We start from the raw sequence: 22,135 nt of genomic DNA on the forward strand, positions 1-22,135 counted from the left end.
TTCATCATTGACTTCCAGAAAATCCGGAATCTATCATCATTTTCTACACTATTTAGAAATACTATGAGTTTTACAAAATTGTGTACAATACCCATGCAATCAGTGCAATAATTAGGAGAGGCCAACTATGGGATCCAACACTCAAAACTAGCAGATTCTGGACACCAGAGATTTAATTGGCCAGCGGTTCAACAGCGGTCATCTCCCACCCTGGGCTTAAGGGCTTCCTGTTGTATCACAGAGAGGAATTGTTTTACAGGTACCACACCAGTTAAAGCTTTGGAAAAAAAAATATATATATGTGTATGTATTTATTTTCCATGCCATTAAAAAAATAAAAAAAGAAACAGAAGCTGAAACCAGAAGAACCACAGACTATGTATGTATTTAATATTGAATTTTGCACAGAAAGGGATTCCAAAGCCACCTGTGCTGGGCGATGCTCGGTGTCAATGACACTATAAGATTCTTACAGCAAAGAGACACTGTTCTTTGCCCAACTAACTTCAGCGAAAGATGAGACACAGAGCTTTTAAAAATTAGGTTAATGTGTTATCTTATGAAAAGCACCATTTGCTCAATATACCTCAATCCCAGCCATAACTATGAAACATTTGCATACCGCATTTATAACTAAGGAACCGATTTAAAAGAATTCCCTTATTATTCTCAAGCACATCTGTCCATGCAAATTCAACCATATGTGTGCTGACCTACTCTACTTTCCTTCTGTTCTCAAGCCTATTTTGAGATGCAAATAACCAATCTCCAGTCTGAAATGCAGTCGCAGCTTAACAGAGTGACAGGAACCAGTGTTTACACGGAAACCAAAGCTCTTCAATACAAGGTCTTTTAGACGACCCCGTGATCCGAATGCATAGGGTCTTTTCCAACTGTAGATTCCAACATGGACCGGTGTTGAACGGGAATGCAGCAGGACTGAGCTGCGGGGAGGTACATTCGAGCAGCATCCTTGTGCTCTCATGGCCCTGGTGGAGGCAGTATCTTCAGTTTTTATATGATTTTATATAATTCATATAATCTTGAGATCAGATGCCCATCCCCCCTCACCACCTCATTGTAAGGGTCAAAAACACTAACCTCACAATAAAGCTGACAGTATTCAACCGCTCTTTCTAAAGGGGCTATAGATGTTTAAACCCAAATAACAAAAAAGTTTAAAAATAAACACATACTTATACCAGGTGTGGAATCTGAGTATATTAAACAGGGATTATTGTTAAAATAGTCTTTAAAAAAGTATCAAAATAATACATGAAAAAACTGTGAAGTGATACAAGGAACAGAAATTACTTTTTTCATAAAAATGTTATTGTAAGTTTTATTAGTGGGTACTGAGACCTGAACATACAATAGTAAGGAGGATGAGACAGAAATATAGTATCTAATTACTAACATTTACTGAGTACTTACTATAGTCTAATAGTATGCCAAATATTTCTATGTGTATTTTCTTAGTCACGTCTGACAACCCTACGATATAGGTAAAATTATTTTTCCATATTTTTTATAAGAGGAAACCGAAAAATAGAGGAGTTATGGGACTTGCCTGAGGTCATATGACCACTAAGTTGGAGAATCCAAATTTGAATCTAGACATCCATATGTCATAGTCGTTCTGACCATGGAAAATATGCAACTGTGCTAAGAACTAATCTTTGAAAATGATGTGGTAACTTCAAGAAATGGTTAAAGGATGTTGAAGTCCTAACATTTATGAAACAAAAAAATCTGAGTTATCCTTGATGAATTTATCCCTTTCTATAATACACCCTTCAATAGCCAATCCATCAATAAGTTCTTTTGCTCCACCTATCTCAAAACAAATCCTGAATCAATCTACTTCTTTGCACCTCTGGTGCAAGCCAAACTCATCTCTCATCTGGACTCTATCTCTTGGTTTCCACACTTGCCCCCTTCAACCCATTCTCCACAGAGCAGCCAGACTAGTCTTTTAAAAATGTAAATCACATCACATCACTATCTTGTTTAAGACCCTCCAGCAGCTCTTCACTGGACTTGGAATGAAATCCACACGCCTTACCTTTAATGCTCTCCCTCCCTGACCTCTTACCCTTCCCCCAGTTCATGTCACTTCCTCAGCACTGGCAGTCATTTGGTCCTGATTACATTCCGACTTGTGGCCTTCGCTCTAGCTGTGACCTCCTCCTGGAACCCTGAGTCCTGTGATCATCTCAAGGACTCTCCTGTCATTCAGGTGTCAGCTTGATGCCACTTGCTCAGAGAGCCCTTCTCTGAGCCCTCCATCCAGCGCCACTCTCTGTCACGTCACCTTCTTTAAATTCTTTGCACATTACTCATCACTATCGTTGGTGTGTGTGTACGATCTGTCTCCCCCACTGCAACGTGAGCTCAAAGGCAGTCAGGACCCCTCTTTTGTCTCATTCAGTGCTGCATCCCCAGTGGTTAGAGCATTGCTCAAGTAAGGAGTTAGTGAACACAAAAAGCCACACATGCACCAGTGACAAAAATGGGGGGACAGGCAATGCCTTCCTGCAGAGACTTCCAGAAAGAGGAAGGCTTCCTACGTTAGAATTTGTTGTGAATGGGATACATACAGAATCAAGACTATGTGCAATTCTGGGAAATACAACCATGGAGATTAGAAAATTAGTTCCATGAGTTGAGTGAAAACTGAAACATCGATTTAATTTCTGGTTTCTGTGTTTCTGGCAGAATACTAATACATTCTACCAAGTTATGTTGAACCTTTCTAAAAATGTAAAGGGAGCCTAGGCACATATCTGATAGGCATTCTGTTATTACTTATTTACAAAAATGACTCATATTTTCCTATTTTTGTATTAATAGATGATGACTGGCTCTGGAAAGGGAAAAGTGATGGCGAGAGAATGGATTAATTATGATGGGTGACAGATAAGCTGGCTTCATCATATAAAAAAGCCTGATTCATACCAACAGCAAATCCGGACGTTGGCAATTAAAGAAATTAGAATGTCTTGAACAGGGAAAATTAAGTCGCAGAATGTCACACAGAAAAAAGGATCTCTTAAAAAAATGTGCATCAGAGACAAGGGCTGTCACTCTATATACAGTCACTGCATCCATTTGCATCTGCCCAGCTCCTTAATGTTTTGAAGGAAGGTGCATTAACACTTTGGCAGCACTATTAGGTTTTCAAGGAGTTGCTTTCTAAATAATTCCTCAACGATTTCAGAGTTAATGAAGGTCTCTGTTCAATGTCTCAGTTACTCACAGGAAGAACATTAGTTGGGGAGAATTATTAAAACCATTATCTTACTACAAAAGAAGGGCTTAGATTAATTCCACATTTTTACTGAAAATAAGAGTGCCAAAATGACCATGTTGGGTTGGAACCTCTTACTGCCCCTACTTTACCCAAACTTCAGGCCATGAACATTAGAGTAGGTCGTTTCCGTCTTGGCAGCTCAGAATATCTACTTAGGATCCACACATATCCCCTACGGCAACTATTGTTCATCCCGGTCTCCAGGTTTCTACACATTTGCTCTTGCCTGGATTCTCCCTCTTACCTGGCCCCTTAGCGAGTGATTCATCTGGACATCCTATCTGGCTTTTGTAGTTGTTGGTTGGTTTGATTTCTCATTTGGCGACTTCCCAGAGGCTATCTCTTCCCCATGACCTCTAAGTCCTCTGTGCCCAACCAGCCACACTCACCCCTCCTCATTTTGGTATCACCAAATCCTGTCAATTTTATCATAAACATCTTTTTAATTTGGCCACTCTCTATTTTTTACCTCACCACCTCTCAACTCTGAGAGTCCCAACGTCTCCTGTTTGACTGGGCAGCTAGCTGTCCTTTCTCATTACAGTATTATGCTCCACACAGCGGCCAGAGATAAATCCCAAAACAAATCAAAAGTGAAAACTAATTTGCTCATTAAAGGCCTTGGCTGGCAGCTGGTGGCCCAGAGGATAAGGTCAGGATGCTCGGCAGATGCACGTGTGTCTCCTAGGCAAGTTCCATCTTTTACTGCTCTTCACCATGTACCTCCAGAGTATTTTTCATGTATCACTTGAATCTGAACCACGTCTTTACATATACTGCTTTCCATGTCCAGAATTCCCTATCTGCTGCGTCCCCTTTGCTTGGCAGACGCCCACCCTTCTGAGTCCCAATCAAAGACAGCGCACTTTATGAGTTCTTACCAGTCAAAGACAGGCATGCCCTCTCCAGGTCACCCCACAGCACATGGGCAGTGGAAACATGAGAAGGCCTAGTGGAAAGTAAAAACTGGGACATATTTAAACACTGGCTAAATTTTGCATGTGTTCCCCAACCCACACAGACCCACTGGCAGAGAGTGGAAGCCTTAGTGGCTTGAGGTATTTGAAAAGAAATTCTGACAAATCACTGACTGACACTAAGATATGCAGACAAGTGGGTGACCCCCAGGAAGCCAGGTATTATCATCACCACCACCATCGTCATCATTATCATCATCATCAAATAACTGGGCAGAGATATCAGCAGCCCACACAGTGGGAAACTGATTCCAAAGACTTAGTCCAGGCAAGTTACTAAACAAACCAGAAACCACAAACAAAGAAACAAGCTAAAAAAAAAAAACAGCATAAGCTGAGTGAAAAGGTAAAAGTGAGAGATAAAAGTCAGACTCTATAGATTTGTTATAAGGTATTAACCCAAAACGTCCAGTTTTTCAACAAAAAATATGAGATATACAAAGAAATAGGATAATACACACATTCAGAAGAAACATGAAGTCAATAGAAACTGTCCCTGAGTGAATTCATGTATTGGATTTGACTGACAAAGACTTCAAAACAGCTATTATAAATATATTCAAAGAATTAAGTAACTGCGTTTAAAGATTAAAGAAAAATGAACAAGCTTCCAGAAACCTATGGGGCAACATTAATTGTAGTGATCTATATGTAAAGGAAGTCCCAGAAGGATTGGAGAAAGAGAAAGAGGGAAAACATTTTTGAAGACATAATTAACAAATGTCCCAAATTTAATGAAAAACATTAGTTTACATTTCAAAAAGTTCAGAGAACCCAAGTAAGATAAACACTAAGAGATCTACACTTAGGCACATAGTCAAACAGTTGAAACCAAAGGTAAAAAGAAAATGTTGAAAGTAGCAAAAGAAAAATGGCTCATCACATATGGGGGGGGGGAGGGGCAATACAATTAATGGCTGATTTCTCATCAGAAGGAATGGAAGCCAGAAGGCAATGGGATGATATAGTCAAAATACTGGGGGGGAGGGGGGGGGAAGTCAACTAAGAGTTCTATACCCAACAAAGCTATGTAAAGACAAGATCTGGAGGATATTATTCTAAGTGAAAGAAGCCAGACACAGAAAGACAATTACTGTATGATTTCACTCATATGTAGAATCTAAAATAGTTCAACACACAGAAGCAGAAAGTACAGCAGTGATTGCCAGCGGCTGGAGGAAGGGGGAAATGCGGAAATGGGAAATGTTGGTCAAAGAGGACAAAATTTCAGTCATACAAGATGAATAAGTTCTGGAAAGCTAATGTATATCAATATGACCATAGTTAACAACACTGCAGTGTACACTTTAAATTTGCCAAGAAGTAGATTTTAAGTGTTCTCACCACACACACACACACAAAGAAATAAAATGAATAAAAAATAGTTAGCTATTGTGAGGTAATGAATATGTTGATTATAGCTTGATTGTAGTGATTGTTGTGATTATTAAATATATATAAATATATGTAAATATATATATATATATATCTCAAAACAGCAAGTTGTATACCTTAAATATATACAACTTATTTTTGTCAATTATACTTCATTAAAAATGAAAAAAGAAGGTGAAATAAGGATATTACACATTTTAAGAGATTGAGAGAAGCTGTTGCTAGAAGATCTGCCATTAAGGATATACTAAAGAAAGTCCTTCAGGCTGAAAGAAAATGACATCAGACAGTAAGAAATTCACACAAAAAAACAAAGAGCAATAGAAAAGGTAAATATGTAAATATGTATAAAAGATAACATAAATACGAGTATATCTTTTTTTATATTCTTTTATACGTCTCTTGAAAAAAACACAAGGTTGTATAAAGCAAAAATAATAGCATTACACTGTTGAATTTTAACACACATGCATACATATATAACATATGACAATAATAACACAAAGGAGGAAGGAGAAAAATGGAGCTATACGGGTACAAAGTATTTATGTCTTACCAGAATTAAGTTGGTATTCACTAAAGAAAACTATAATCAATTAAAGCCTATTTTGTAATCCCCGGAGCACTAAAAAATAACTAAAAAAAACACAGAAAACAAATCAAAATGTTACACTAAAATATTTATTAAAGAAGAGAGTAAAGTGTGAACAGATGAAGACAATGACGAGATACGTAGAAAATAGCAAAACAGCAGAAATAAATCCAAGCATATCAATAATTATTTTAAATAAGAATGAAATAAACAAACGGAAAGGAAGAGATTGTCAAATTAGATAATGAAACAATGTCTAACTATATACTGTTTACAAGTGACACACTTTAGATTTAAAAATACAAATAGGTTGAAAGTAAAAGGATAGAAATAGATAACATGCAAACAGTAACCAAAAGCAGATTGAATATATATCAAAGTAGGTTTTAAGAAGGATTACTAGAGAAAAAAGAGCCATGATATAACAATTACAAATGTATACATACTTACAAACACAGTCCCAAAATACATTAAGCAAAAACTAACAGAAGGAAAAGTAATAATAGACATTCCAACAAGTTGGTGATTTCTACAGCCTACTCTGTAATTGATACAACTAAACAGAAAATCAACAAGGATATAGACTTGGACACTTTTAAACAACTTGACCTAATTGATATTTATAAAACAATCCACTTAAAGGTAGCGAAACACAATTTTTTTTCTAGTGCTCCAATGATAGGTCATTTACTAGACTACAGACAAGTTTTACAAATTTAACAGTTATTGAAATCATAACAAGTGTGCTCTCCAACTATAATAGAATTAAAAATCAATAACAAAGAATTTTGGGAAATTCCCCGATATTTGGAGATTGATTAAATGACTTCTAAATAACTCATGCATCAGAGAACAATATGTAAAGAGACACAGGATGTTTTGAATTGAATGAAATGAAAACACATGTCAGCAATTATGAAATGCAACTGAAGCAGTGGTTAGAAAGAAATCTATATCCAGCCCATGCTGCGGGCGGGGCAGGAGAGGAGTGCTGCCGATCTGGCTGTCACCGCTGGGCACGACTGTCCCCCCTCGTCTCCCTCAGCTCTACTCACTGGCTCCACAGCAAAGCTCTGAGAAATGAAGAACACTTGCAACTGTCTGGGAAATGCAACAATCCAAATGGCCATGGGCACAATTATAAAGATTGATCCTGTTACAGGAATGGTTATGAATTTGACCAACTTCAAATGGTATAATGGAAGAGGCAATTATGAAGCCCCTTAATCACAAGAATCTGGTTCTAGATGTGCTACACTTTGCACATGTTGTAAACACCACAGAAAATGTAGTTGTATATATTTGGGAAAACCTCCAGAAATTTCTTCCTGTGGGAATTCTTTATAAAAGTATATGAAACTGACAATAATGTATAGTCCATAAAGAAGAATAGCCCTTAAGGGTTAATACTACAAAAAGATTTAATTTCTCTCCATATTTGAAAAACATCTTTCTCCCCTTGGACTATTAAGAAGTCATCACATAATGATGGTTCCTCCTCACTGCGTTGTCGAGTGCCTGATTTATTGAAATCATTGTGAGTAAAACTTCTTTTAAATTAAAATCTATTTAAAAACCAAATTTGCAATGTAACCTGAGTATCACTTAGATAATCTTTTTTGTGCAGATTAAAAATCACCTCATTTCAGCAAAACGTTTTGGTGTAGAACTGTATGAAAGCAAATGCAATCTGTTTTTGTTTTTCCATTATTTCATTTTTAGTATTCATTTTTTTCTGGTATAATATAAATGGCAGAAGTGTTTATAATACCATAGGTGAATCTTATAAAAAATTAAAATACAGGTGACCACAAGGTCTGAAAGCAGACTACATACAGTATATTTCTTAATAGATTGAGCTCCTTTCATTACTTCTTGGGTATGTTAATAGGCACAAGTTTATTCAGTGAAAATTAGAAACACAAATCATCTAAGGCAATGCACTGTATTGGGTTGTCGGAAAAGTCATGACGCATTTTTGTAACAGATGGAGCTAGTTCATTTTTGGAAGTACTAGAGTCATTCCCATCTATGCTATTACTATGTCATTTGACAGTTGACAGTTCTAGCTTCATTCTAAAAAAAAATTGAACGATTAGGTTGAGTTATGGAGATTTTACAAGTTGAAGATGGAAGACCAAACTGTGCATTTTCACCATATTTTACTGTTTTACTTCCATAAAGGGAAGAATGCGTGTCAAGCTTGTGAAAAGTTGCATGAAGTTTACAGTGACAATGCCCTACAAGAACATCAGTGCCAACAATGGTTCACGAAATTCCATGCTGGTGATTTTGATCGCAATGACAGTCCTTGGTCAGGGAGGCCCACAGAGGTTGATGATGACAAAATAATGGCACTGATCGAGTCAAACCCACGTTACACGACACGAGAGACTGCAGAAACATTGAACATCCATCATTCAAGCATTCATGACCACCTGAAGAAGCTGGGATACGTAAGCAAGTCAAATATTTGGGTTCCACATGAACTTAAAGAAGTTCATTTGATGGCGCATATAAACATCTGCAATATGCTTATTAAACGTGAGAAAAATGATCCTTTGTAGAAGCGACTGATAACTGGTGCTGAGAAGTGGATTGTTTACAACAATGTGGTGCGCAAACCATCTTGGTCCTAACGTGATGATTCAACTCAAACGACGCTGAAAGCAGACATTCATCAGAGGAAGGTTATGCTCTCAGTGTGGTGCGATTTTAAAGGTGTCGTGTTTTTCAAGCTCCTATCAAGAAACCAAACAATCAATTTGTATGTGTACTGTTGGCAACTGGACAGTTTGAACGAATCCATCATCCAGAAACGTCCAGAGCTTGTTAATTGTAAAGGAGTTGTGTTCCATCACAACAACACGAGACCACACACAAGTTTGATCACCCGTCAAAAATCATTGGAGCTTGGATGGGATGTGTTGCCACACCCACCATACTCGCCTGACCTTGTGCCATCAGACTTTCACTTGTTTCGCTCTCTTCAAAACTCCTTGTGTGGTATAACATTCAATTCAGATGAGGCTGTAGATCAGCACCTTATTCAGGTTTTTGCAAATAAAGGCAGGTCCTTCTATGAACAAGGAATTATGAAGCTCACTGAAAGATGGCAAAAGGCTATCGAACAAAATGGGCAATATATCATTGACTGATCTTTGTTCTTTACATAAATAAATGACCTTTGAAAAACATAGAAAAAATACATCATGACTTTTTGACAACCCAATAGTTAGATGTACAAGGACTGATGAAAATGCTGCTCTTATGCACATTGGTCATTGCAATTTTGCACAGCTTATTACTGAACTATATAAATTGCTAGTGAGCAACAGTCTACTGAACATCTCATAGACTGTCAATCAACTACATATTATGTATATTTATTTATGTTTCCAGACTTTATGGCCACCTGGACAATTTTAACTCAGAAGACTGAAGAATAATCACATGTATTAAATCTTTTTAAAAATAATCAACATGAAAAGGATATATTACTCTGTAAAGCATCTCTTGTATACAATTTTTCCCAAATGATTTCATTTTGTTCTGATCATTAAACTTACCTGCGTAAGTCGAAAAAAAAATCTATATCTTTAAACACTGACAGCAGAAATGAAAGGTCTCAAATCAGTGACTTAGGATTCCACCTTAAGAAACTAGAAAAGGAAGAGCAAACTCAACCCAAACTACACTGAAAGAAGGAAATAAAGATTAGAACAGAAATCGGTGAAACAGAAAACAAAACAAAAAAACCCCCACAGAGAATCAAGTCAAAAGTTGGCTCTTTAAAAGATCAATAAAATTAACAAATGTTCAGGTAGGTTGACCAAGAGTAAAAGAGAGAAGCCAAGTGATCAAAGTTAGAAATGAAAGAGAGCCACATGGTGCACTGACGCTACAGAAGTTAAAAAAATGATCACGGTATACTATGAGCAATAACTTGATTTCTAAGAAATTAGAAAATTTGGGCAAAATGGACAAATCCTAGAAACATACAAATTACTGAAACTGACTCAAGAAGAAATCTTCAGAGATCTATAACAAGCAAAAAAAATTGAATTAGATATTAAAATTTTTTCCACAAAGAAAATCACCAGCCCAGAGTGTTTAACTGGTAAATTATATCAATATTTAAAGAAGAAACAATCCTTTACACTTCCAGAAAATTGAGTAGAAGAAACATTTCTCAAGTCATTCTTTAAGTCTATATTTTCCTAAATCCAAAGTCAGACAAAGAGATCAAAGGAAAAAAAACACAAAACAAAAACTACAGACCAATATATCTCTCATGAACACAGATGCAAAATCCTCAACAAAATACGGGCAAACTAAGTCCAGCAACATGTACACCATGACCGAGTAGGATTTATTACAAGAATGAGAGGTTAGTTTAACATTTGAAAATAAATTAATGTAATATGCCCCATTAATAGAGGTCATAACCTAATGATCACTCCACAGACGCAGAAAAAGACATTTGTTAAAATCTAAACCCATTTAGGATAAAAACTCAGCCACAGGGAACTGAAAGGAACTTCCTCACCCTGGTAAAGGACATCTACACAAAACACTATAGCACCACACTTCACGGTGGAAGACTGAATGTTTACCACCCGTGATCAGGAACACTTTTGTCACTTCTAGTCAACATTTTACTGCAGGTTCCAATTAGTGCAATCAATAAAAAATTTTTTTTTAAATAGTCATCTTGATTGGAAAGGAAAAAATAAAAACATTTTTATTCTCTGATGGCGAGATCTTGTAAGTAGAAAATCCTGATAAATCCAGAGAAAAAATACAATAAGTAATAAACAAATTCAGTAAGGTGGTTGAATAGACTACCAAATCAATGGTACTGTGTAATACAACAATCCAAAAATCAAATTAAAAAACAATTGCATTTATAAGATCATTAAAATAATAAAACACTGAACGATAAATTTCACAAAAGAAATGCAAGACATATGTTACAAACTATAAAACCTTGCTGAGAGACAAAAGATCTAAAGGGAGAGATATTCCATCTTCATGGATTGGAAGACTCAATGTTAGAATGGAAATCTTTATCAACTATAGGCCTGAGAGGCTCCAAATTGATATATAGATCCAACATATTCCCTCAAAATCCCAGCACATTTTGCATTTACTTTTTGAGTACCATGATTTAAATGAAATATAAAGCACACCTTGGCCAATCTTGCCCATTACTTGCTCTATGAGGTATACCAGCTGGTGTCAAACAGAGAAGACAGCACAGGGGCTGAATGTAGCTCTGGAAACAAATTCCCTATGTCTGAATCCCAGCTCCTTCACCTTTTAGATGTGTGATCTTGGAAAAATAACTAAATCTTTCTGGGTCTCAATTATTATTATTTTTTTCATTTGTCACCTAGAGTGGAATTACTAGTATCAACCTTATGAGGTTGTTGTGAAGATTAAATGGAATCTTTAAACAACACATGGTAAACAATAAATGTTGGCAATTATTCTATTAAATAACTTGAGGATCAAACGTAGTAAATCATAATTTTTAGCTTATGACAATTTTCAGTTTAGTAAGATACTGAAAAATAATATAGTAGCTACAATAATCATAATATCTTGTCCCACATTGTACTCCTAACAATGATTAAATTTTCTGGATGTTTTTCAAAGCTTTAGGGAAAACCATTAGTTAAAACATAAATTTCTTTATTTTTTAAAAATAGCATCAGCTTATCAAAATACTCTTAAAAGTTTCCAGTAGGAATTCACTAACTGTATTATTTCTATACCTTGATACATTTTAGGGGAAAAAAAGTAAATTATAAAAGGTAACAATGCTGGACTTGTTTCCAGTAATATTGAGGAAGAGAAATCTGTGCAAATATCATGCTAGAAATAACGAAAATATGGCATAAAAATATTTTAAAATATATATTTTTAAAATGTTATCACATAGTTGGAATATAACTAGCAATGCACAGAAGCCCAAGTCACAGCGAAAGGAGGAATCTCAGAAAATAAGGGCTCCCTGAAGCCAGCTTTTGTTCATTTTCTGTTAAACCCTGGCGACCTCTAGTGTTGATTTTGTCTTCTGTGGAAGCACAGCAGATTAGGGACAAAGTATACAGCCCCCAAAGTATAGAGTGATGAGTCTAACAGAAAACTATGCAAAAGGCTGTTACCCCAAAGAGCTGTATCTTTATCATGAGGGGGAACCAGAAATAAATCTTCATCAGCAAGAAAACTTGCTGCCATAGCATTTGCATTAGGTAGGAGAAAACATAATCTCCTTGATATTTGCAATCACCAGTTGGACCTCTGGCAGGCTAGACTGCAAATTCACCCCACTAAGGTTAGGCACATCTCAAGCCTGTAATTTATTTAAAAATAGTCCTTTTTTTTAGTGACCCCTGATGTGTGAGAAGCATGCTTTCTAATAATTCCTTAGTGAATTCCAGCAAATTAAAAGTTTCAAGGAATATTAACCCCCCCAACACAAAAATCAATAAACATACAAAGAAACAAGGCAACATGAGTAAGAACCTGCTGAAACAAACAACAGAAACAGATCCACACAGAACTATGAAATTATCTAGAATACAGAAAAATTAATTTGTTTCAAGGGATAAAAGTAGTCATTGAATAAAACAGGAATAAGAAACCAAGAAAAAACAATAAATCTGATTCAAAAAGAACCCAATACTACTGCTAGAAATAAAAAATAAATAAAATTCAATGAAATAGTTAAACAGCTGAAAAAGACAAGTGAACAGACAGGTAGGTATGAATAAATTATCCAGAATGCACTACAGAGAGGCAAAGAAATGAAAAATGTGGAAGGTTAGGAGATATGGGTAATATACTGAAATTTAATATACATCTTTCAAGTTCCAAAAAGATGGAGAAGAGAGATCAGGGAATGTCAGTCCTTGAAGAAATAATGGCTGAATATTTCTCAGATTTGTTAAAATATGCCAGTCTTCAGATTTAGGAAGGCCAACAAATTCCAGGTATAATAGACAACAAGAATTTCATATAGATATAGAAATTCCATTTCACGGAGAAAATTATTAATGCTAAAAGAATATCTTAAAAACAGCCGGAGAAAAAAGATTATCTACGATATTATGACAATTCTATTTTCAGCTAACATGGCACCAGGAACAGTTAGAAGCCAAAAGAATGTAGAATACTATCTTCACTATACTGAAAGAAAACCAACTGTCAGCTTAGAATTAAATAACCAACAAAATTATCTTTCAAGAAAAGGGCAAAAGAAGATATTTTTAGGAAAACAGAAGTGAGTTTCCTTCCATCTTCTTGAGAAGGAAATTCTAAGGGATGTATTTCAGGTAGAAGAAAAGTTGCTCCAATTGTAAAGTTTGAAATGCAAACAGTTATCCTTCCAACACCTGAAACCTATGTAACTTGACTAACAATTGTCACCCCAATAAACTTTAATTAAAAAAAAAGAAATGCTGTGTTAATGTGCAAAGAAACTGGTAAATACGTAGATAGATAAACAAAAAAAAATGGTTGCATAAAATAATATTTATGGGGTAAAAAGACAGAATTAAAATCTTAGCTAAAACTAGCATGTAAATCAGGGATGATGAGAATTAAAACCATCTTAGTTCCTTATGTTTTCCACAGAATATTAATGCTTTGAGTGTCCTTTATTCTTTGTTCAGTCTGCTTGTTATAATTTCTAGGATAGCCAATTAACTAGATATTAACGTTACAACTATACATGCTGTTATAAAAAAAACTTAGTTCTTTGTGCTTCATTGTAACAAAACAAGGTATTTTTCTTTTCAAAAAATAGTTCATATTTATTACAAAATGATTCATAGTACAATGGAGTTACTGCAAAATTGGTGACTTCAGAGTTTTCAGTTTCTTTGTAATTTTGAGAAAAGTTTTTTTTTCAAATTAGCATAATTCATCTCTAATTATTCTCTTCCTTTCATGTCAAAGTCTATTTAAAGAACACTCTGTAAGAACTCTATGTGGCATCTCTTAGACCTACTCATTCAAATAATATACAATTTGAATTTCACACTCCACTAATATGAGTTCATGCACATATAGTTCTCAACAAGGGCTTGCCATCTTAAAATTTATTGGTTGCTATAGTGTTGATTTCAAAATTAAAGGCACACAAGGTGCAACCCTGCCCTCGGCACTCAAAATATATTGAGGCCAGACAGCAGTAAGCTAAGAATGTGATTCCCAATAATGCATAGTAAGTTCTAGAATAGAGGGATAAGAAAAATACGACTGAAGCACAGGGAGAGGGATACTTAATTTTGTCTGACGATCAGGGAAAGTTCATCAGAGAAGATGACAATTAACTTAGGACTTGAAATACAGACAAGATTTTCCCAGGTAGAAAGGAGGAATTATCTTCTAGAAGAGGTCGAAGCATGAAGAAGGCTTATTTAATTTCATTAAGTAGCACAGTGTGTTTTAGTACACATACAGGTGTTATATTATAACTTAGTCTATCAGTTACAAGTTCTTCTGGGGTTTCTCTGTGTGCTGGGAATTGGGGGATGAACAGCAATTCTTTCTCATAATCAAATGGGAAGGAAAAGAATACACACAGAACAAAAGCAATTCATCACACACTTCATTCTAAGAAATGCATCGTTCATGCCATGCTCCAAATGCAGTTTTCCCCTCACTGACGGGTCTACCTGCATCTGGCTGACCTGTCTGCTTTAGAGTAATTCCTCAGTCAGCCAGTCCTCCCTTTGCCCAGACTCCGCCATGTACCCAGCACTCTGCTGGGTGTCAGGGAATCAAAGCAAAGACTGCACGGTCCCCAACACAAAGGAACTTGTACAATATTTTAGATAGAGTTAAAACTAAAGTACCTGGGGAAAACAGAAAATGATTCTGTATTGAACTGCATGGACCACAGCTAGACACAAGACTGATTTTGAAGCCCATGTTGGGAAAGATTTTAAGGAAGCAATGACTTGAACATGAGTAGAATTTAGAAAGAGTGGGGTGGAAGAGAGAGCTTTCCTGATGGGTAGACCTGGAGCTTATTATAGAAAGGGGCCGTGAACAACACTTCCTAATGGAACAGGGAAAACAGGTTATGAGGCTGGGACCGAATGACTGAGGGTCTTGGAAATGGGGAGCCTGGATTTGATGAAGTGGGCAATGATGTCATCATAAATGCAATCTTACGGAGAGGTATAAAGGGACATGTTTCCTATGGCAGATTTGATAAAGAAGAAACTGGAATAGAAAGGATTGCCTGAACATAGCTGGTGGAATCCATTTATGAGATGAAGAGAGCTAATACCTTGATTACAGCAGGAAAAGAAAGGATGCAAAGGGGAGGCATTTAAAGGGAAACTGAGTGACAGATTAGATAAACGAGAAAGGGGTGGCATAATATGGCTAAGAGGAAACCTGGGTTTAATACTGGCTTTGTTCAACATAAAGCGTGTGTCCTAGGGTTAGTTCATAAGCCTTTACAAACCTCCAACAACGTCCATACTACTTACCCCATCGGGACTAAATCAATATAAAGTATGCACTCCTCACACAGTAACTTCTCAGTGAAAGTTGGCGGCACCACCCCCAGCACCATCATCATAGCAGAGTGATTAAAAATTTTTTACTGTATAAAATAACTATGTTTCCTTTGTAATTGATAGGTATCTCATTGGGAAATACTTTTGAGACGATTTGAGACTGTTGCTCTCAACTTTTCACCCATTAGTTAGAGCATCCATTGACGGTCCCTGATTATAAGTGTTATTAGTTGGCAAATAATGATTTTCTATTTCCATCATCTCTTACATTTATCAATTAACTTATTACTGTAAGGAAGAGGTCTCTCCCTTCCCATCCATCTGTACTTTCATCCACCAAGTCCCTCACCCATTTATCTATCATGTATTTACTTACCTACCTACCTCAGTAGAGGTGTTTATATTAAAGGTAAATAAGAGTAATAAGCAAGAAAAAAGCAGTCCCTGGCTATTATTAAATGGAAGCTGACCTGACTCTCACAGCTAGGTGATGGTGTTCTCTTCTTGAATATAAATAATTTCATCTAATACCAATATTAAAGTCACCCTGTGACTGTGATGGAGTGAAACAAAGCCAAAGCCACTACGTAGTCATGTATTGGCACATCAGATAACAAGAATTCTGTCCAAATCAGGAAACATGACCAAACACCCCCCTCTCCCTACTGACATGAGTGACTGTTGCTTCTTCATCAAATACAGGTTTAGCTTTTCTCTGTTCCTCTTGCCTCCTAGATACAAATTATGAACATATCACTAATGAAATTGCCTGTGTTCCAACACCACTCCTGTAGAGTGAAACCACACTTCCTTGAAACTTCCCCAAATGATCTAACATGAGTCCAAACGTGACCTTGACTGCTCATTACTGAGATACCCCCCAGCTCCTCAGGATGTGTGTCCTCCCTCAATGCAGTGAGCCAACAAACCCAACTTTGTTCACCCACAGGTGTGGGCCTGGGGGCCTATGGCTGGAGGACCACAACAATTTTGTGGTGGGGAAGCCTGGAAGACACCACCTTAAGCAAACAACCAATTAGCATTACCAGAAATGGAATAAATCAACATCGTATTCCTCCTGATAAAGTGAACTGAGGAGAACACCTCACTTTTGTAATATGCCTAACAAAAAAAGCACTGATAAACTCAATCATGAAGAAACATCAAACCACACTGAAGACAGTCTACAAAATAACCGATGTATGCTCCTCACTAATATTAATGTCAACCACTAAAGAACTATGCTGAATTTAAGATGGCTAAGGAGACAAGACAGCGGAATGCAACACATGATCCAGTGTTACTGTGGTGATGGGCAAATCCTAATAAGATCTACAGATTAGGTAACGTTCAACACATGTTGATTTTCTGCTTTTGATAACTGTATTGTGGTTATATGTATATGAGAATGTCCTTATTAATAAAAACACACTAAAGCATTTAGGTGCAAAGGATATACATACTACTCGTATGTGTTAGAATCACATGTGTGGAGGGAGGAAGGAAGGGAAGGAAAGCAAATGTGGTAAAACACTAACATTTGGGGAAACTAGGTGATGGCTGTAGAGAAAGTCTTACTCTTCTTGCAACTTGCCTTTTTTTTTTTTTTTAGTGAGCCATCCTGCCACCCGTTGGCAGCTCAGCGGCAGCTCAGCTCAGGCTGGGACTCATACTGTTGTTGCTCAGAGCTCACACTCTTGAGCGAGCTCTTAACCAACTGAGCCACTCGGCGGGCCCTTCTTACAACTTTTCTGTAAGTCTGAAATTACAGTCGATTCTTGTCATTTGCAGTAGTTACGTTCTATCAAGTTGCTGGGTACAGATAGTGAATTCTGAAGCCAGGCCCCTAAGAGAAATACGTGATTAGGTACTTGGGAGCCTCCGGTCATGATATTTTCATCAACTGCTCAATACACAACTGCGTTTTATGTGTGTGCTGCTTAAAGACCCCTTTTCAACACATACTGTTGATTCACTAACACTGGCCAACAGCCCGGTAACTCATGCCTGAACGAAGCACATCCGTTTTCTCCCTAGGCACTTCACAGACCTCTTGCACTTGGGAACACTTTAGTGTGTACTCTGGGGCCATTTCACACCACAAAATCGCCAAGAAAAAACACGAAAATATGGAAAATATGGCACTCAATAGACTGTGAAAAAGAACACTTGCTTACAGTATGAGAGCGGACACAGGAAGGCACAGAGTCGTCACGTTGTTTGACCCCCAGACCTGAGCATGTTGGGCAGCTCCCACTTTTCAGCACTCTGCACATGTCCATGAATGACCGTGAAAGCATTGCCAGTACTGATTGGGGGGATACAAGGAAGAGTTTGCCAGTAGATGAACTGACAAATGTGGAATCTGTGAATAAGGGTTGCCTGCATATCAAAATAAAATGCTAAGAAAATATACTTTATAGCCTGGAGGACCAGAAAGTGGTAGTACAATAAAATGAAATGTGGTCACTGGGCAGGGGAGTTGTTTCTGGGAGGGAAGGTACTCATTAATTCAGGGTGTTATAGGCTGGAAAGGTTGTCCCAGAAATGCCTTAACGACATTTGGAAATCCAGGAGCTGAGGAAAGCCAAGACAGGGAAGGATGAAGGTGATGGGGTTTATTGGTTAACACAACAGAGATAACTGATGCCAGGAACAGAGCAAAGAAGAGCTAGGTTTTGTGCCTGGCCCATAACACAAATGAGGAGGATTAAATCATTATGAGGAAGAGAGGCAGAATCAAGGCTCACGAATCAGGAATGGGGCGCACAGTGAAGCCTGCCTTCCATACATGGGCTGAGTAAGGAGGAGCAGACAGGTCAGCGGGGAGGTTCCAATCCAAAAGAAGAGAAAATTTGGCTAGTCAGAGCTTTTCAGATCGAATGAACTGCTTTCAAAGATGGATTCACTGCTATTGGATATATTTACTCCATTTAACGAGGATGGAAAGGTCTATGAACTAATTTGATTGGATGATTTTTTCAGACCTGTGCAATTTTTTTAAATTAAAATTTATTAAGATGACAACAGTAAGATTACATAGGTTTCAACTGTACAATTCTGTAATATAGCATCTATATATCACATTGTGTGTTCACCGCCCAGTCAGTTCTCCTTCTATCATCATGTATTTGACCCCTGTTACCCTCTTCTACAGACCTGTGGAATTCTAATATAATTTGACTAATATCTTCCCTTTGGTGTCTTAACAAGTGGTTCCCATATATTTCGTCAATCATAAGGCACATCTGACATCCTTAAAAGTAGTCAAACCTATCAAATTAAGCAAATTTTTGTCATGGGAAAAATAATGTTTGTCATAGAAAAGACCATAGTCTACTTCACTGGAATATCTAGAACACAGAAAAAGGCAGTAGCCACACCTTCACTGAGGTTGTCCACCTTCTCCCTTAATTTGCTGCTGTTATCTTACGAATAAGCAATCGGTGAGATGGACACATGGGGCCTGGGGCATGTCCTTCTTAACTGCTCCTTATGGACAGTCAGCATGAGATGAGTCCTCCAGGAGCAGGGGCCACGTACCTCGGCTTGAGGGAGGGTGAGGGGCTTATAAAAGCACCCAGTCCCAAAGATTCCATCCTAGGTTGTGGTCTTTGTACCAAGAATGTCTCCGAAATAGCCTAGTATCCCTGCAAGTTAGCAGTACACCAAAGATAAAACTGTCAAGGGCACAACACTAATTCCCAAAGTGTTGTATGCCCTCTTCCACTGCTGTGCGGAAGCCTTGAGGACATTAATAGAGATTGTTACAGCAAAACTGGAAGTTCTCACACCTGTCTGATTGCATCAACTCTGCGGTTCCCTCCCATTACTTTCCCTCACCTGACAACAGAGAGTCCTCCTCTCTATAAGGATATGAAGGGGGACAAGTTACTTCCTGTGACTTGTGCAACACTCATGAGCTGTCTTCTGACATTGACCTGTAGTCCTTAACTGTGCTTTTGATTAGATCAGAATACAGAAGAATGTTCACTGACAGGCCTCCTCTGGGTTTCTGAAGTCCAAATCTCTCCCTTTTTTAAAATGCACAGTGTCCCAGGCTTAACATTTGTGGAGTACTAACCAATTAACATGTGATCTGCAACGGCTGGGAGAAATGATAATAGATGAAGGTGTCTCCCACATTAATAAGAATGCACTTTAAATCCTTAACATTGTTAGTAAAAGCAAATATTCATTCTTCATATAAATTTCTTTAACTACACACTGTCAACAACTCCAAATAAACATACAATCCACCATCTGGTTACAAAATAAACTAAATGTACAAGTGTATAAGAAATATGTACTAAAGGGAATTAATGTGATATACTATACACAGCTAGAGAGGAAGGTAATTAATCCATTTTGGCAACATATGAAATACCAACGTGATAAACATTCATGTCATAGTTGATGTTCATTAACAACTGGCAAATTGGAAGACCACATTTAAGTTGACATTTTTGTTCTAAAAAAAATCCTTATGAAGATATCAAATAAGTATTACAATAGTTCCCATAACGACTACTTTTAAGAACAAACATGGATTTGTTAGATACCACTAACAAATTAAATTATTTTCAAATATGTATTAACATCTAATGGGCAAATATACATTGATACAAATATCTATAAATCAAGAAAGCATATGGTATTAAAATTTAATAATAATCTTTCTTATGGTTTCAGAGAGAGAGGGGGTATTGACTGATTTTGATTTATTGATTCCATGTGGAAATTGAAAAAAATAAAAGAACAAATATTGACTTGTTGAAACAAACCATTTTGTTGAAAGAGTTCATGTTAACTTTGGTCTCAGTGCTAGCTATCCTCTTGACAACTGACTGGACACTGACCAGTCTCAACTGGTCATTTGAAAAAACATTTTCAGAAATAGATTTAATCTGTTTAATAGGCACAGGTATTTTAGAGAATACAGTTTGGATCTTCATGTATATCAGTATACCTCAGTGTCTTGATACCTGCTTGGATGGGAGCTTGGGGCAGGAGGTGAGTCAGGTAAGGCTCACTGGCCCTGGTTCTCTGCAGGGATCTTTGGAGCCCCTGAGAATTGGCACTGGCAATGCATCTCTTAGGGAAATGCTCCCCACAGATTGGGCCCCACGGAGAAGTCATCAAATGTACTAAGGTATGTGCAAATGTCTTCCCTTTGTAATATTTGAGGATCTGAGTTAGAGATCTGAAGTTAGATCTGAACTCTTAGCCATATTAAAAATAAAATCTAATGCTGCGTGATCCCGTTCAGGTAATTAACCCAGTCAAATTGATCTGCAGTTTGAGGTGCTTCAGTGTCTATAGAGTTAGCTCAAATTGAGACAATGTTTCCCATATTTTCAAGGAATGCCATAATTCCAGCAAAAAGTTTAAGATGCTACCTATACCAAAGGTATAGGGTAGATGTTGCACTGATTTTAATGTTTTGAGATAAACTTAAGTACCTTGATCATTATATATTAATGGATGTGCTTATCTGGTCTCACTCATCACTAAAGAGATGAGGTATCTTAGTCATATCAGACTGTAGGAAGAACATTAACAGTTTTCAAGTAAAACAGCAAAACAGTTTTAGTAAAGTTATCCTCTCACTCTAATACATTCATGAATATATTATTATTATTATTATTATTATTATGAACTTCTAAATACTACTCACAGTTAAAGGTTGCAAAGATTCCCTTTTAATCCATTAAAGGATGTTTTCACTTTTTCGTAAAGTATCAATATTGAATGCTATAAAAATACTTTTAGCATTTGCTTTCAAATAAAATATCCAACGCTCAATGCTTCCATGAAACATTTTCCCTTAAAAATCCATTATACTGAAAGTAAATATCTGTGTGGAGCCCACTAGACTGATGTAATTAAAATCAAATTTACAGAAAGGTAATGGCGATTTTATCAGCAATAACATGCAATTCAATGCAGCAGCTGAATCACTAGAGTTTTGTTTCCTATATAATCTTATTTGGGATGAAAAAAATGTTGCATTTAAGGTATTTTTTTATGTCTCACAGCAATCCTCAGATTGGACTATTATTTTTGTTATGATAACTTAATTTTATTACAGGGTACGAAATAATGCAAAAAAATCAAAGTGATATGAAGGTAAGATTTTGGCCACATTTATTAACAGTTATTTTTAAATTCCTGAACTAACCACTCAGGGAAGGCCTGCTAACGAGTCTGGTTCCTGCTGCCGGACACCGTGGGCTGATCCCGGCCCCTGAAGGAGGCGGCTACATTCAGGCCTTTGGTCAAAGAATCCCTGTGACCCCTTTTAGGTTTATTG

General features: G+C 36.9%; 1 protein-coding gene across 1 annotated transcript in view; it reads right to left on the reverse strand.

Moving 5' to 3' along the window:
* Nucleotides 1-22,135, reverse strand: part of NWD2 (NACHT and WD repeat domain containing 2) — a 162,124-nt gene that overhangs the window by 96,871 nt on the left and 43,118 nt on the right. The window lies entirely within an intron of this gene.

This window comes from Hipposideros armiger, unplaced genomic scaffold (genome assembly GCF_001890085.2).
Source record: "Hipposideros armiger isolate ML-2016 unplaced genomic scaffold, ASM189008v1 scaffold_26, whole genome shotgun sequence".
NCBI lineage: Eukaryota > Metazoa > Chordata > Mammalia > Chiroptera > Hipposideridae > Hipposideros > Hipposideros armiger.